Source organism: Solea solea, chromosome 1 (assembly GCF_958295425.1).
Source record: "Solea solea chromosome 1, fSolSol10.1, whole genome shotgun sequence".
NCBI lineage: Eukaryota > Metazoa > Chordata > Actinopteri > Pleuronectiformes > Soleidae > Solea > Solea solea.
In genome coordinates this window covers 1,210,859-1,226,955 of record NC_081134.1, presented here as the reverse complement: position 1 = coordinate 1,226,955, position 16,097 = coordinate 1,210,859, and the positions used below count along the sequence as shown (strand labels likewise).

Here is a 16,097-nt window from a genome sequence, read left to right as displayed (position 1 = left end):
GTTTAAAAAATGTAATAAAAAAATCATGCTTTCTTGAGTTTGGGAATGGAATAAATAAATGACTCAAGAAATGAATTCATGTATTTATATTTGATTTGACACAATAACAGTTGGAATAATTGTGTTTAGCAGTTTTAATCACCTTCCTCAGACACGAGCCACTGTCATGGCGTGTAAATGCTGATATGACTGCAGAGAAGTCACTTTAAATACAAGGACATATAAATATAAAGATATCTTAAAGGTGGACTCAGTCATCCTGGGAAGAGACTGTAGATAAATGCTCTCCTCTCATTCAAAAGCTCAACAAACACAAGATTCAGGACAAAACGGAATCGTAATGATCTGGTTTGTCTCAGACAAACACTGACAAGCTCAGTTCACACTGTGGTTACTGTGTTATTTTCTGCTAATTAATTACAGCTGAGATTTTCAAAGAAGCTTAAAGGCTTAGCAGTGCTTTTTCACCATATAGTGGAGTGAGTGAGTGAGTGAATGAGTCACACAGTAATCCATTCACTCGTAGGCTCCGTGTTGTTATTATTCCTCACTGCATCTGAAGAATATGTTTCATTGATTTTAACTAAACACACATTTGTATCAAAGCAATATTTGAATATTTAATATCATATTTTATACGTATACCAGCTTTGGTCCCCACTAAAGACTGTATGTGAGCTCCGGTGCATCATAGAGAGACAGTGTTTTCACTCTTTACTGCATTTGTACATGTTCTACGATACATTTGCTTTACACTGACTTTAAATATACAATATAACATAGACACGCGTGTACAAGAGTGAAAAGTTCAGTGAATTGACTCTTTTCCCTTCTTTTGAAAAGCGGTTATTTAAAGTTACTAACTTAATAATCATATTTTTAACATCAGTATAATGACTTCATTTATTCTGAATGAACAGATTATAATAGATTATAATTAATAGATATCAGATGATGATTTCTTTGTTATACGGAGCAAAGAAACCAAGATACTGTATATTCAAATCTAAGAGGCTGAGAAATCAGAACGCTTGTTTTAGTTGAAAAACACTTATTCATCAATTATTAAAATAGTTTCATTCATTCATCTGGTAATTAATCATTGATCATCTCAGATTTATACAAAAGCACAGAGTTTTATGGTGTCCCGCTTGATCCAAGCTATACCGTCCCAACAACAATATATATATATATATATATGTATATAAGTATAATAATACCAACATTCTCATGCAGTGTGTAATATTCATTAAAATTATGGTTATTATTAGACACTGTATGATTTTAAATAATAAATAAATAAATAATAATAAATATTTTAAGACGTGTGCAGGACTGTAGAACTTTCAATTTCAGTGAATTTAACTCCAGAGAAACACAGCCTCACAACAGTGGGTTACCACTCTCTCTAAACTAAGACAAACAATGACCACAGAAGCACACGTGCAGGATACCTGCTTCAGATGAGTCTGACGTGGATCATCTTGTCGTCTGCTCCCGCTCTTCTTTGTCTTTGTGCCTCCAGCACCAACTGATGCCTCAGCATTCTAACACTCCACAGAAACAGTGTTGCTTCTTGACGTCCACCCACACCCAGCATGGAGGGAATGTGGACGTGGGTGCAACAGCCACACTGATGTGTCAGGGCCTCAGGGACAGCTGACTATTGTGCCTGCAGGGCTTCACTGAGTTCACTCACACACATGGAGAAGCTGCACCAGCTCTGACCCACTGCTGATCGTGACCTCAGCTCCACCTGCTCACGTGCAACTCCACGCACAAACATATTGTCTTTGTGGAGCAGACACAAAAGCATATGACTGATATCTGAGCAACAACAAACACTTCCATTGCTTTAAAGCCGTTTTAAAAGCTTAAATCTCACATTCACAGACAGACCTTACCTCCAGTTGTGTCTTATGGAAAACCAAGAACTATTCATCCCTTCTCACGTTCCTCTCCTTCTGTCTCCATCACTTCATCACTGCCCCTCCTCCCTCTGCCTGCTCTCTGAGGTCATACCCACATCGTTGCATCTCAGCAAAGAGCAAGAGGAGGAACCTGATCTCTACATGGAGTAAAGGAGGGGAGGTGATAGTAATCCCTGGGGTTGTATAAACTACATCAGAACATACTCAAGCTCTTTCATGCTGCTAAAGCGGCATAAAATTACAAATTCAAGGGACATTAAAGGGATAGTTAGGTTTTTATAACGTGTGGTTATATGAGGATCTGACACATAAGACAAGGTGACACTCTCCCAGTGAAAACTGATGTTTAATCTACATGAGCTTTATTCTGTCTTTGCTGACTGCAAACTGTAACTCCCTCGAAAGCAAATGCAGAGAAAATAATGGCTGTGAAAGTTTAGGCAAATTTGTTTTAATCTCCACCAAGAAGGTTCAGTGTGGGTTTATCTTTAAGAAGAGTTTACAGCGGGATCATGACATAGACAGCTACAGTATATATAAAGCGACGCCTCATCCACGCTCATGCATAGACTTTGTTCTCTATGTTAAATAGAGAAATCCTGCACTTTTAACTTCACACAGACTCTGTTTCCTTTAATCAGACAAATATTGTGACGTATCGCTATATGATTGTCTTGCAATATATTGATTATCACAGAATCATTGTATTGGGATATTATTGATATCATATTACCTTCTTTGAAAAGCAGGAAAACTCAAGAAGACAAAAGAAAGCTGCATTTACAGTTCTACTTAAATTACAGGTTCATCACAACTGCCCATTTCACAGCTGTCCTCAATATCAGCATGATGTGCACTGATGCCATGATGATGTACCAGTACTGCGTGTTTTCTAAACACTACATTCAAATCCAGTGGGGAGGAAACTCCCACGTGCAGCGAGGAGGAGGAGGAGGAAGGGAATAGATTCAATATTGGTTCCAATTTTTTCTTTTTATAAAATAGGTCAAAGACGCTATAAAGATGGTAAATATGTCTTTGATAGTTGACCAGAATTAAAGGTGAAATGTTTTACATTGTATTATTTATTATAAAATATATTATTATTATTATCATTATGCATTGAATAAAATTGTCTTTCTCTCCTAGAGCACTTGATTTAAATCACGCTCAAAGGTAATTATGGAATTATTGATCAGTTACAACTAACATCCTGCCTACTGTATCTTTAATGGCTGCCTACGTTCCCCATACATAATGCACTAACTTTGTTATCGATGATAGTTTCCAAAGATAAGTCTTAATGGTGAGTGCACATGGTGACAGTGGTTACACACAGGAAACAAAGACTTGACAGTGATTCAGTGGAGCCCAGCAGCAGCAGCAGCAGCAGCAGCAGCAGCAGCAGCAGCAGCAGCAGCAGCAGCAGCAGCAGCAGCAGCAGCAGCAGCAGCAGCAGCAGCAGCAGCAGCAGCAGCAGCAGCCGGCCTTCTCCACTTACATCAGTCACTTAATTATTCATGACTTAAAGAATACGCAATCTGCTGTGATCAGACACACTAACCCTAACACACACACACACACACATACATTGTGTAGGTAACAACAAGAATAAGGTGGAATTAAAATTGTCTTTTTTGTTTTACTGAAAATGCAAACATTTAATAACTGCATGTGTAACATGTACAAATCAGGGAAATGAAGTAGAAACTGTGATTGAGTGATTGACAGTTCAAGTGTTATTACCAGTTGTTATTTTTAGCTGGTGCTCATCAGTGCACACATGGGTGTGTGGTTCTACATATGAGGTGTGGTCAGGCGCTTAGAGGCAGCACACAGCCACTGTGCCATCGACCAACAAAAACTTCAAGCAACGCATTAGAAAATACTCAATCTCAGCTTGATGTGCTTCAGCACTCCTCCTCTTCTTCATCCCTTAAATGCAGGTTGACTGTCAGTGTAATTCCTCGTCCTGCAGTCTGCTCTGTACTTGTGTCTCTTCCTCCCCTCCATGAGCAAATCATTGTACTGCTGATTCGAGAATTGAAATACAAACAAGCAAAGTGTCGACGCTGTGTCTCCTCTTAACTGTAAAACAACAATTATCTCAGCTGCACATCATGGGAGACACTCCTGTCTCATCACCATCGATGTCGTAACTTCAAACCTGAAACCTTTATTTTTAAACAATGAATTTGAAACTCTGATTGTTTTATTTTGCTTTTCTTCAGCTCGTGTGAACAGATCCATCTCGTCAGCAGAGAACCATTCACTTCACCATTTCAATAGCAATGCATCAGCACAGCTGAACAGGGAGTGACAAGCCAAACTCTGATTGGCTTAACTGATGTTGTGACCAAATCACACCTACCAATAATTCTGACACTAAATACAACCCCTGTTGGCCTTGTGTCGCACTGAGATGACGCACCATGTAAATAATGTGCTTTAGATCGTTTTTCTGTTAAGAACAGAGATGTTTGATGACGCTGATGATCACTGGTGGATCTTATCTTAACTGATTATGTAATGATAATGATTTTGTCAGGACAAGAATTTGCTGAATCAATGAGAAAGTCCTTTGACTTGAGTTGCTGCCACCTGAGGACTGCTTGTACCACACACAGTGAAGCACAGTGTCTCTGTCCACTGCAGCATGTTGTGGTGAGTTAAAATAATGGGTGGTCACAGCAGAAGTAGCCTACAGTGAACATATCAAGATGTGAACACGATGGTCAGGAGGTTTTTATCAGACACTTGAGCCTTTACAGCATCTGTGCTCCCCATCTGCTTTACTCCATCAAACACTAGAAATACTGCAATGTACTCAACTCTGTCTTTATTTTGTATATTAAGTACATTTAAGTGACAGTTTTTTATTAGCTTTTTCCATCAGTAATAGTTTCTCTTTGTAAATTGGTGACTCTCCTGCACTATTATATTTCCTCTCACACAGATGTTCATGCACTGCTCCCTCCCTCCCTCCCTCCCTCCCTCCCTCCCTCCCTCCCTCCCTCAGCAGAATGATTTCACTTCAGAGTTAAAAAGTCTCACTTCAAAACCCCTGAACTATCACTTAAGTCAGAAGCCAGAAGCACGCAGACACCCTGGAACCTTGTGAAAGTCAGCAATCACTGAGCGTTAACAACAGGGAAGGTGTAAACTGCAGCCTGCTGATGGTTTCATTACACTCTCCACGACACAAACAAAGGAAATCACTGCAAGGAAATCACTCACTGTGACAAGTGAGGTGTGGATCAGCCTGAGAGATTCCTGCCCTCCTGACCCAATCTAACAGCATCAACCACACACACACACACACACACACACACACACACACACGCACACACACACACACACATAAAACAGAGATGCTGCCCAAATGTCCAAACTGTGGGAACTCACCACAGGAATCTGATTAGTTCTCTTTATTTCTCCTCTCCATCCTTCCTCAGCAGCTTCCATGGATTTTATACATTAATTAACGTTAATGGAGTTCAATCAACATAATGTTCATAAAAAATCTAATTTAATTATGACATATTCCAAGAGCGTGTTAGTGCTCAGTAAAGGCTGGATTCTTCAGACTGTAATGTGACTGGACCAGATATGTATATATATATGTGTATATATATATATATATATATATATATATATATATATATATATATTTTTATATATATATGGTGTTGTGATCATCCGCTCAGGTGAACAGTTCAGCTGCTTGTGGCAATTCAATGTGGATCTAAGGTCAAGCTGTGCTCTCAGCAGCCCTCTGTTGGACTACAACGGTACTACATCAGGTCTAATGGGCTTCTATTTTTTATTTTTCCTTCACATTTTAACTCCACCAGGATACAAATGGATATTTGAATAAAAAGGGGCAGTCCTGCGTTACAGCGCTTATATCAAATGATAGATTAACTGTGTTTATGTAGATGAAGCTGTTTCTGTTTCATTTCAATTTTAAACCCAGAAAACAACATACATTTCTATTAATTATTACTAATGAGTAAATGGTAAAAGTTCTAGACTTGATGATCACTCAGAGCTGCTTTAGACAGTTTTGCCATTCACCCATTCACAGCCATTCACTCACTCAGTCATACAGCACATATGTACATTCACACAGTCGTCTTCACCTTCTCGCTCTGCCGCCATCGTCCCAACTCACTATTGGCTTCTGACATGAAGCCATTTACACACTTCACTCATTCATGATAGAACACTTGTATATCATCATGTCTCCTCCCCTGATCATGTGTGAGTGTGTGTGGGCATCACTTGTAATTATTGGCTGCTTTTTTTCCCACACTGTGTTATTGGTATTCTGTTCCAGACAAGTGTGGTCTGTTTTCATGCTCCCTCCCTTTGTGCCATGTTTCCATGGTAGTGTCCTCTGGAGGGGAGACTAGCTGGGTTAAATCAAAGTACTCAGTGTGTGTGTGTGTGTGTGTGTGTGTGCTGGTGCATACTGTATAAATCACTAGTTGCACTTGCTGTATTTTTAATGCAAAAAACACACTGTTGTTAAAGTGTGGTGTATTTTTCATTACTGCCACTTGGAGGCAGCTGATGCACAGACTGACTTTTGTGCTTTGTGATGCTGGCTCTCGTTTAAACTGTGAGTCTGTAGTTCTTTCCACCACCACTTGACCAATCTTAACCCTGGTGTGACCTGGACACACACTCTCACTGATCATCTGCTTGAGCCTGTTCTGTGGTGAATGAACATGGGATTATATGAAGATAATCTTCACCAAAATAATTGTGATTGATGATATTATTGTGATAAATCAAACGTTTCAGACGATGTTCTAATATCTTATAGATAATCAAGAAACTGACTAAATTACCAACAAATTAAAAAAACATGTTACTATTCGGGATGACAGCATTTTTTTCTGTCCAATACAAATACTGATACTGGAGAATCTGCCAATACCAATATCAGTCCAATACAGTAGTTTGAGACTTCTTTTTTGTGAGAGTCCATTACATTCAACCACTATAACACAAACAATCAAGGATGCATTTAAAAATCACCAAACTCTGCAAAGTATATGCATGGTTATTATTATGACTCTTAAATTACTTGTGCCACTGATTTAAGATTGTGTATTAAAGCTTGTGCGCCTCCTTAAAATTGCTTCAAAGTTGTATTGTACCAGTCTAATTTACAATTAGATTAGTTCAGATGAATTTATTTCTGTATTTTATGATTGAAAGAACAACATTTTTATAATAATTTGATTATTATCCGAGTAATGTTGTTGATTGCATTTCTAAACAATGTTATGTCAAAATAAATGGAGTTGAAGGTGAATATCGTCTGTCGCTCCGGTGTGTTGGATCAGTATTTTGCTTGAAATGCCCACGTGTGAGGCCCGTGAGAGGTGAGAGGCGAGAGGCCTCAGGCCTTTTCCTTTTGCACACGTCACACAGCTCATGCACAACACAGCAGTGAAGAGTAAACAATGACTACATTGTCCTGTGAGTGGAAACAAAGGGCCAGCGGAGTCTGTGCTGCTTCAGACACCAATTAAACTTCATCACAGTGAAATCTGCTCATTACTGAAGACTCATCATCGTCCATTCTTCGGTTTTTATCTCTTTTTCCGTGGTTATAACCTCCATGCACCTGTCCATGGTGTACCCCGCCCGACACCCTCATGTGGAGGATAAAGCGGTAGATGATGAATGAATGAATGAATGAATGAATGAATGAATGAATGAATAACCTCCGTGCTTACCTCTGCTGCCAATGAACAGACACAGACATGACCTTTTAGAATTGAACGATTATGTGAAGGATTATTTGTTTGCTGTTGTGCATAAACATCCTGATCAAACGAACCAAACGAGACTCTGAACCTGTAACACTTAGTCAACTGCATCATGGAATAATGAATCACGAGAATCTCCTTTAATCACATCATGTTGATGTGTGAATTTCTCTGTGAGATGAATAAAGTATCTATCTATCTATCTATCTATCTATGAGGGATTCCAGCCGCAGCAGACAGACGGAGGTGTGATCAGGTGAAGGCAGTTGTTTCATCATGGACGCAGGAAACTATCTATCTGGAAAATCATATATTACCCCCTGCTGTTTCAAGTGCAGAGCTGCAGCGCTCAGAGAAAACACTGAACACCATCTCACCATGTGGCCTATGGAGCATGAAGATAAAATCAATAACGGTCAAAGTCTCAAACACCAGCACAGCAACAGTGTTACAACTGTAACATACCAGATGTGGGTGCAGGTGACAAATTGCAATTATTTATTCACAGATTTGTTTCATAAAAGCCAAAAGTTTGTTTCAGGATCTTTGAAAATGTGGCACTGACACATTAGTGAGCAACAGACTGTGCTGTGCCTGTCCTGGGCCGCATCATTTCTTTCTTAGACATAATCCTCACTCTCCTGCACCAAAGTCCATAGAGACAAAAAAGGCATGTTTTCACAGGAGCTGCTGCTTCACTGCTGCCTTGTACGGTATGTTTGTGTAACGTAGGTAACCTGGAATGAAGGATTTGGGCCACAGACGTCACACAAACAAACACGTTTGAATACACAGGCAGACATCAGTGGATCAACAAGTGTGTGCCGTGATGTAAACTTCAGAGCACATGTCACGTCAGGGTCCTGTAGACCGTACACGTCTGGACGCAGGGCACACGACACATTCCTACCAAAAACGAAGAAGAAGAGGATAATGCACATGAGTGGAGAGCTTCATTGTGCAACCATGGCAACGAGAAGGACACGAGCAGAGGAAGAGCTGTCGAGCGAGGAAGAACTGATGCATCAGTGAATGCATCACAGCCGAGCAGAAATATCGCTTTAAGTCACAGAGTTAACAAGAGAGACAGCGTCTCATCATCACCTGACGTAACACGTTAAACAGGTAAATATGGAACGTGTGCAGCAGCATCACTGACATCAGACATCATTCCCATGGAGCTGCAGCCATGACTCATGCTCTCGTCTGGCAGCCTGACCCTGCTCTTCCCAGAAGTCCTAAAATAAATGGCTGCCATGCTGCCTGTGAGGAGTTCAGTGGGAGAGAAAGACCGCTGTGATCCAAGAGCCCAGGACAAATCTTTAACTGGACAGTGAAATGTTTCAGTGTGTCTTCACAGTTCCTTCTTTTGAAAGAATAATAGTCTTCAGTTGCTACAATAAATGGAAAATGTAAAATGGTCTGTATTTATATAGTGCTTTTTGAGTCTCAAAGCTGCTTTACACTACAGATCTTGTTCTATGACACGTCTTTCATACCCATTTACACCCTGCAACATGGGGACAAGTGTCTTGCCAAGGGACAAATTGGCATGTAGACTAGCGGAGCCAGGAATTGAACCCTTGACCTTCCTTTTGAATGTATGTTCACACTGTCGGAAAAACTAGGCTGCTTGCTTGTGACTGCTGGACACTCGGTCTCAATCATTCTATAAAACGACAGCACAGGACATCTCATAATTCAACTTGCACTAAAGTGAGAGCCAGCGCTATAGGCGTGTTTGAAGCATCAGACATGCAACCTTATTCTTTTAATTTAAGCATTTGATTTGCATACTGGAACCACACTGTGCAACGCCAAGCAGGTCACATTTTACTACAGAGGTGTTGCCTTGATATGATCATGTTATTGGAGGTTAATGCAGATTTAGTGGCGTCAACAACAGACGGCTGAACCTTCATGACTCTCTATGACTTCTATTCTTTATACAGTTTGTTTCCAATTGACTGGTTATTGTTACATTCATATTGTTAATGCATTATGTTAAAGTTAACCTTAAAGGACGTAGGTTTGTGTAAAGTACATTGAAAAACAAATTATTACATTACATTACATCACTCAGTACACCATGTAGCACCAAAGAAAAGAGCGATCAGGACGTAAAACCAATGATCCTCGACTAAACTAGACAAATCTAAAAATGGCAGAGCCACCTGCGCTAAAGGAGAAAAAAAAGATTGAGAATTGAATTTAATTGTGACCTTTAAATCGAAAATCAAATCCAATCACAGAGTTGGAGAATCCGGACCCCCATTCGGCCCACAAACTGTGAGCAATTTCCTCAAATACCACATAGTATCCTGACACGTGGTTTTGTGCTGCTGGTCGTACATGGACGTGGAGAGGACCACTTCTTGCCGGAATGGTGTTGTGTTGCGTGACATCCGTTAGCGCTACACAACAACACAACAGTGGAATCAGGACGAGTGTGAACATCCCTAAAACAGTCAGAATCCAACCTGACGCAGCATGTTATAAGACAACTGGAATTACAGACGGCGGGTTTGGGTCATAGCTCACCATCGTTCATGACCGGAGTGATGTACAGTGATGAGTCTGATCTGTTGGGACAGGCCATTGTTTGGGTAATATGATCTATACTTCTATCTACATTGGCAGTGATGGAGGAACCTGTTGAAACAAGCACTGCTTTACAATCAGTGGAGACACTTGGTTGTTGTCCTGCTCGTGGTCCTGGTATCCAACACAGACAACACCAGACTTACAAGCAGTGTAAGAATGAAATATTGAAATATTTCAATGAAATATTAAATACAGGAAACTGACTTAGCAGCTTTGATCAAGTCTCTGAGAACAAAAATGTGTAGCTTTACATAAATATAAGTATAGTCACGTGGTTCAATCTCATGCTCGAGTTTAGTTTGGTGTTTTATTTCGTTCACTGTCTCTCATTTCAGGTCACTTCACTTCATGCCTGTCACTTGTTCCGCTGCTCTTGTGTGTGTGGGCTGTGTGTTTCAAGTCTTTTGTGTGAGGTATTATAATATAATATTAATTCATATAATTAAATTAATTAATTAAATAAAATAAATAAATAAAAATCAACCCTATCCAAATAAATTGGTCCACGTCTAATTTATTGTTGTGACATTAATCAGCGAGTTTATCTTGAATGTGACTGTTTTGAATAAGAGAATATTTATTTATTTTAAATCCCTTTCACATCAGTGTCGTGCAGGTTGCTTGTACAACATAGTATTTCCACGTAACAGCAGGGTTTTCTGGCAGAATAAATCATGTGATTTAGAGTTGAAGGCTTGTGTTTGCTTCATTAAGAACGATTCACAGGCAAACAATCAGGACAAAACAGGCTTAAAGCTTTGCTTGCTCTGTGCCAGCCACAGAGTCTTAGCCTACACTGGAACTTGTCAATCAGACACACACCAACAAGCTCACACACATTGATGCCTTGTTTTCACATTTTGTTTCTCAGTAAAATGTGTGTTGAGAGTCTTATTCTCCCAGAATCCTCTGTTCAGCCTAAATAAGATAAAGCAGTAGTAGTTAAAGATAAAGTATTTGTCGAGCAATTCAAATCCACTGACCTGATTTCAACAACATTAATCTAACTTATTTTATATAAATAATCAGAAAGTCACCTCTGTTTAATGCAAAAGCTCAAGTGTCTGAAGCCAAATTCTACTGAATATATAATATATATAGAATAATAATATAGTATATATAATTATTATAATAATGTAATAATAATAATATAGAACATATATATATATATAATATACCAGCAAATGATTATGGTCCCAGTGAGAGTGAAATAGACACCAGAGCTGTTTAGAGTTCCAGAGTTCGCTTCCTCAGACAGTCACCTGGAATGTTCAGAGAAAAACATCTTACTCCGGTAACTACCGGGATCTGCTCTCGTGTGACGGCACATGGCTTCTCCACAGCAGGCAGAGTGGGTGATGACTGAGTCCTTCGTGTCTTTATAGAGCATCTACACAAACCTCTAAAACACAACACTCGCTCTCACAGCTTTGAAGAATGATCATTTTGATTGATCTTTAATCCCACCCGTCACTTCGATCCGTGTCAGCAGGTTTTTTACTTATTTTCTTTTGATTCATATCTAACTTTGCAGCTGCAGATCAAAGTCATAATAATTACATCACATAACTTGTAGAAAGACCTTCACGACATCCTGAAGTTTTCTTTCCATTCACCAACATCAAATTTATGTTCACGCGTTTCTTTTGTTTCATTATTTTTTTCATCAGTCACCACTGTTTTGAGGCCTTATATTAAAGTAAATAGATACAATTGTATTTAAATATTGTGTCTCTTATAATTGAAGAATCATCATAAATAATCATGATGTCAATATTGGAAAAAGATAATGCCAATGTCATTTGATGTGCACAAAGCACAATTAGACACTATATTTCAACATCTTTAATTGAAGGGAAACAAAGTAAACAGGTTAGTTTAGTAAACAGCTCAATCTGAGGTCCAAACGGGCCACAGGGAAAGTACAGATGTAATATTGTACATGTGAACAGTTTCAAACAAGTTTCCTGTGATGCAGACTGCTGAAGTCTATCACCGCCTCCCTGAACAGAGACAGAGACACTACAGATTAGAGAGCTGAAAAAGGTGAAGCCTTCTGAAACATCATCAGTCCCAGGTCATAGGTCAAACCTAAGTACAAAGCTGTGGACACATGAGATCACGGGTTGACTTTCACTGCTGTGATGCTGCAGCACATGTGGTTTTTCATGACACTGCCAGTGCTTGTCAGTAGAGGAGAGGCCCAGGGTGTTTTTGTCATGGTGGCCTCCACACATTCATCACTTAAACGTACAGACCCTGTAATGGATCACAGATCCTGCTTGATCCAAGCTCCCACTGAAAACAGAGCGCTGGATGATGCACTGTGCTACACGCTGCTGTCTGCTACCCAAACACATGAAGAGCCTGGGAAAAACACTTGAGCCTTCATCTATGTCTTTGTCATAAAGAGAGAAGCAAAGTGCCACAGGCTCTTCACACGAGGACGAGTTAAGAGACTCAACAAGGGATGAAACACCGTCCTTCTTTAAAGTGATGCTTCAAGGATTTTAAAATGTGGTTGTGATGGATGTGACTGAGCTGTGCAGATAAACTGGGTGACACACAGTCTCTCAGTCTTATTGAAAGCATGGTCAATCAACAAACCTTGTGACATGACATGAAACATCACATCTCACGACACATAATATTTGAGAGATTTTGAGATAAATTTTGCATTAAAACTCTGGCATCAGGTTGTTGTGTGTTCCATCTCCTCCTCACTTTCTACATTATGTGACGCGATGGAAGCGATGGAGGCAAGTCGCCGTATTTTAAACAGAAATAACGGGCATTTCTTTCACCATCAACCAAAGAATTGTTGCAATCTCTGTCGTGGAAACGTCTGCAGAGAAGAAACTGTCGTTATGTGTGAGTTTCACACGACTTAGCGAGTTTCTCCGTTTACTTCTGGAGTTCTGTGTGGATGAGAACCTCTCCCAGTGAAACTCGCCCAGTTGTGTCTGGCTCTGTAGAGATAGAGCGCCTTGTGTTATCAATGAAATGCTGCCAAAGCTTTTCATTCTTATCGTAACACATTTAGAGATCATTTTATCCCCCGGTGCATTTGTCTGTACTCGTCTGATGAGAGGAGTTCAAGACACAAAGCTGTGATCACAAAATATAAGATGGTATTTCATCTGTAGATGAAACTATGGTGCATACTGCAGCTCTGTATGTTTTGCCTGGAATTCTCAGTGGAGAGCACTCTTGCTCTGAGTGGTAGAAGTTAGCGTGGAGCCCTGGAACAGCACCAGTCTCTTGCTTTGTTCACACAGATGAGTGAAAGACAGTGGGCCTTCCAATTTTCCTGGGTAACCAACAGTTACAAGAGGAAATCATCCTGCATCCACTCCTTCATTAGCATAACAAGCAGTGCAGAGGCGCAGGCCAACTCTGTGAAGCTTAAAGACCATCAGCGATTGTGCAAAGCTCCCCTCCACTTTCCTCCACCCCTTCCGTTCTCCACAAGAAGCCACTCAACACAGAGCTTTGTTCTGTCCAATTGAATTACTGACGAGAGGGACATTCACCAGACTGACCAGAGATGCTTCAGCAAGACATCGTCTGTGTTTATCACACATCTCAATGTAGAGAACAAGCCAAACGTTTCCAGAAGGACACGGACACATTTCAGCAACTTTCTCTCCAAACATTCAAAACTAAAACACAGCTTTCAGGACTCCAAACGTATGAATGGCAGATGTAACCATAACTAGGGATGGGATAGGATTGATACCACTTTATGTGTCCAATACAATAATGATATCAATCTTGAATTCCAATTCCTCTGATATAGCCTTCATTGGGGCTTTAAAGGGATCATGCAGTATATAAACACTGAATCAGTGTCACTGAGCATCAAAAGATTTGAACAATATAAGAGTAAAAACTTGGTCCAACCAGACCAACAAAAACACACGATTTCAACTGTAAAGTGAAATTATTTGTTAAAAAGATTTAATAAAATGATTATATTGTATTGTTCATTGTTTTATGTCATGATAAATCAATTGCCTACATGATGTCATGACTGATATCATGTCCATCATTTGTTTGCAATGTGCCAGACTAAAGCCTTATTGTCAGATTTAAATAATGTGTAAACAATATGAATGTAACAATAACCAGTGAGAACTGTAAAAAGAAGAACGTCATGTAGCTGTGTGCTGCTCTGAAGGTCCAGCAATCTGCTGTTAAGGTCACTAAATCATATCATCATCATACATGGAAGGAAACACCTTTAAGACCTGCGTCGTATTTCTTAGCGTGGTTTCAAAGTTTCCAGTGAGCTGATGGCCAGTGAGAGCTGAAGGCTATTAGCAGCTCAGCATTACCAGGAGCAACTGGACTGACTGAGAGGAAACATCACAATCACGCTGTGAAAGCATGACAAACCATTCTTTAGTTTGATCTTTCAGTAGACTCACTGGACAGTATCCTCCTCACAAAGCTTGTTATTTGTAAATACAAAGGAATCATGTCAGTTATTTCCTTTTCCCTTCTCTGCTCTACTTTCCTTTTTCTCTCTCTCTCTCCCTCTCTCACACACACACACACACACACATGCTCTTCTGCAGGGCCAAAGAAACTTAATGACCAGGCAGCAAATTCAAAACCACAGGTCCAGAAAAAGAAAAACAGTCAGTGAGTGAGTGAGTGAGTGAGTGAGTGAGTGAGTCAGCCTTCCCTGCTCGAGTCTGCTCACCTACCAGCCCCTTCCTATCCCTCTCTCTTCCTCTCTATTTTCAGCAGCAGGAAGAATGTGGCTTCGAGGTGGATCAAAGGGCCGCTCTGACTCTGAGGCTCTGGCTCACACACACACACACACACACACACACACACACACACAAGTGATGTCATAGGAGTGAACAATCAGGAGACTCCACACTGTGACCAAAACAAACAACACTGTACTGTCATTCAAAGTCACAGTCCTGTGGTACATTTTCACTGTCTGACAGATGAGTGTGCAGCTTTGTCATCATCATGCACACTGCAGCAACCATGCTGACGAGTATATATATATATATACATATATATATATGTATATATATATATATATATATATATATATATATATATATATATATAAATATATAAATGCTGTATTTGTGCAGCATTTCTATAGAAAAGCAAAGCCCTGCAGTGTGTGACATACTATACAGGAACTTCTTTACCTGAACAAACACAGGGGTTTTTAAAAGAGGCACATACCTACACATTACGGTGAGACGTGGCTGTTTTGGGTGGAGTACCGGACATCAGGCTCATTTAGGCTGCATATTTGACATAACTTCAGTGTTCTGGTGCTGAGACGGCCGGCTAACTGTAGCTAACAGCCTGTTTATCATTTCGTTGTATTTCTAAACTGGAGTTTTTAGCTGCTGAGAGTTTCAACCACTTTCTCTGAGTACTATCTACAATCATTACCACATTCACTCATTTTAGCGTAAAGCTGCCTGTCTCAAAGTGTTGGTCCGTGAGCGACCCCTAGTGGTCAGCTAGGTGACAAGCAAATAACATATCATCAATTGATAAATTCCAGGAACGTCTGCCGATGATTTCAAACTTGACAGATGTCTTGCTACAGCCAGTTTGACGTTGTTTGGATAAGTAATGCAAAGATAACGGTAAAAGAAGCACACATTGGCGTTATCGCCGCTCTCGCCACTCTACTGCAGCCACTCCCCCTCTCACTCACACAGCTCTGTGAGCGAGACAAGGCGCCGTGAAGCTGAGGCAGACAACGAACGAACACAGTGCCGCCAACCAC

The 16,097-nt window shown here is 40.1% G+C and overlaps 1 protein-coding gene across 3 annotated transcripts in view; it reads right to left on the bottom strand.

Moving 5' to 3' along the window:
- Window positions 1-16,097, bottom strand: part of arhgef4 (Rho guanine nucleotide exchange factor (GEF) 4) — an 83,811-nt gene that overhangs the window by 58,908 nt on the left and 8,806 nt on the right. Inside the window, exon 1 of one of the 3 annotated variants that reach the window (XM_058629875.1) lies at window positions 1,455-1,475. The exons of the other annotated variants lie outside the window; for them this stretch is intronic. The gene's annotated coding sequence lies outside the window, so the exon portion shown is untranslated. Of the gene's footprint in view, window positions 1-1,454; window positions 1,476-16,097 lie in introns of those variants that run through there. 3 annotated transcript variants of the gene reach the window in all.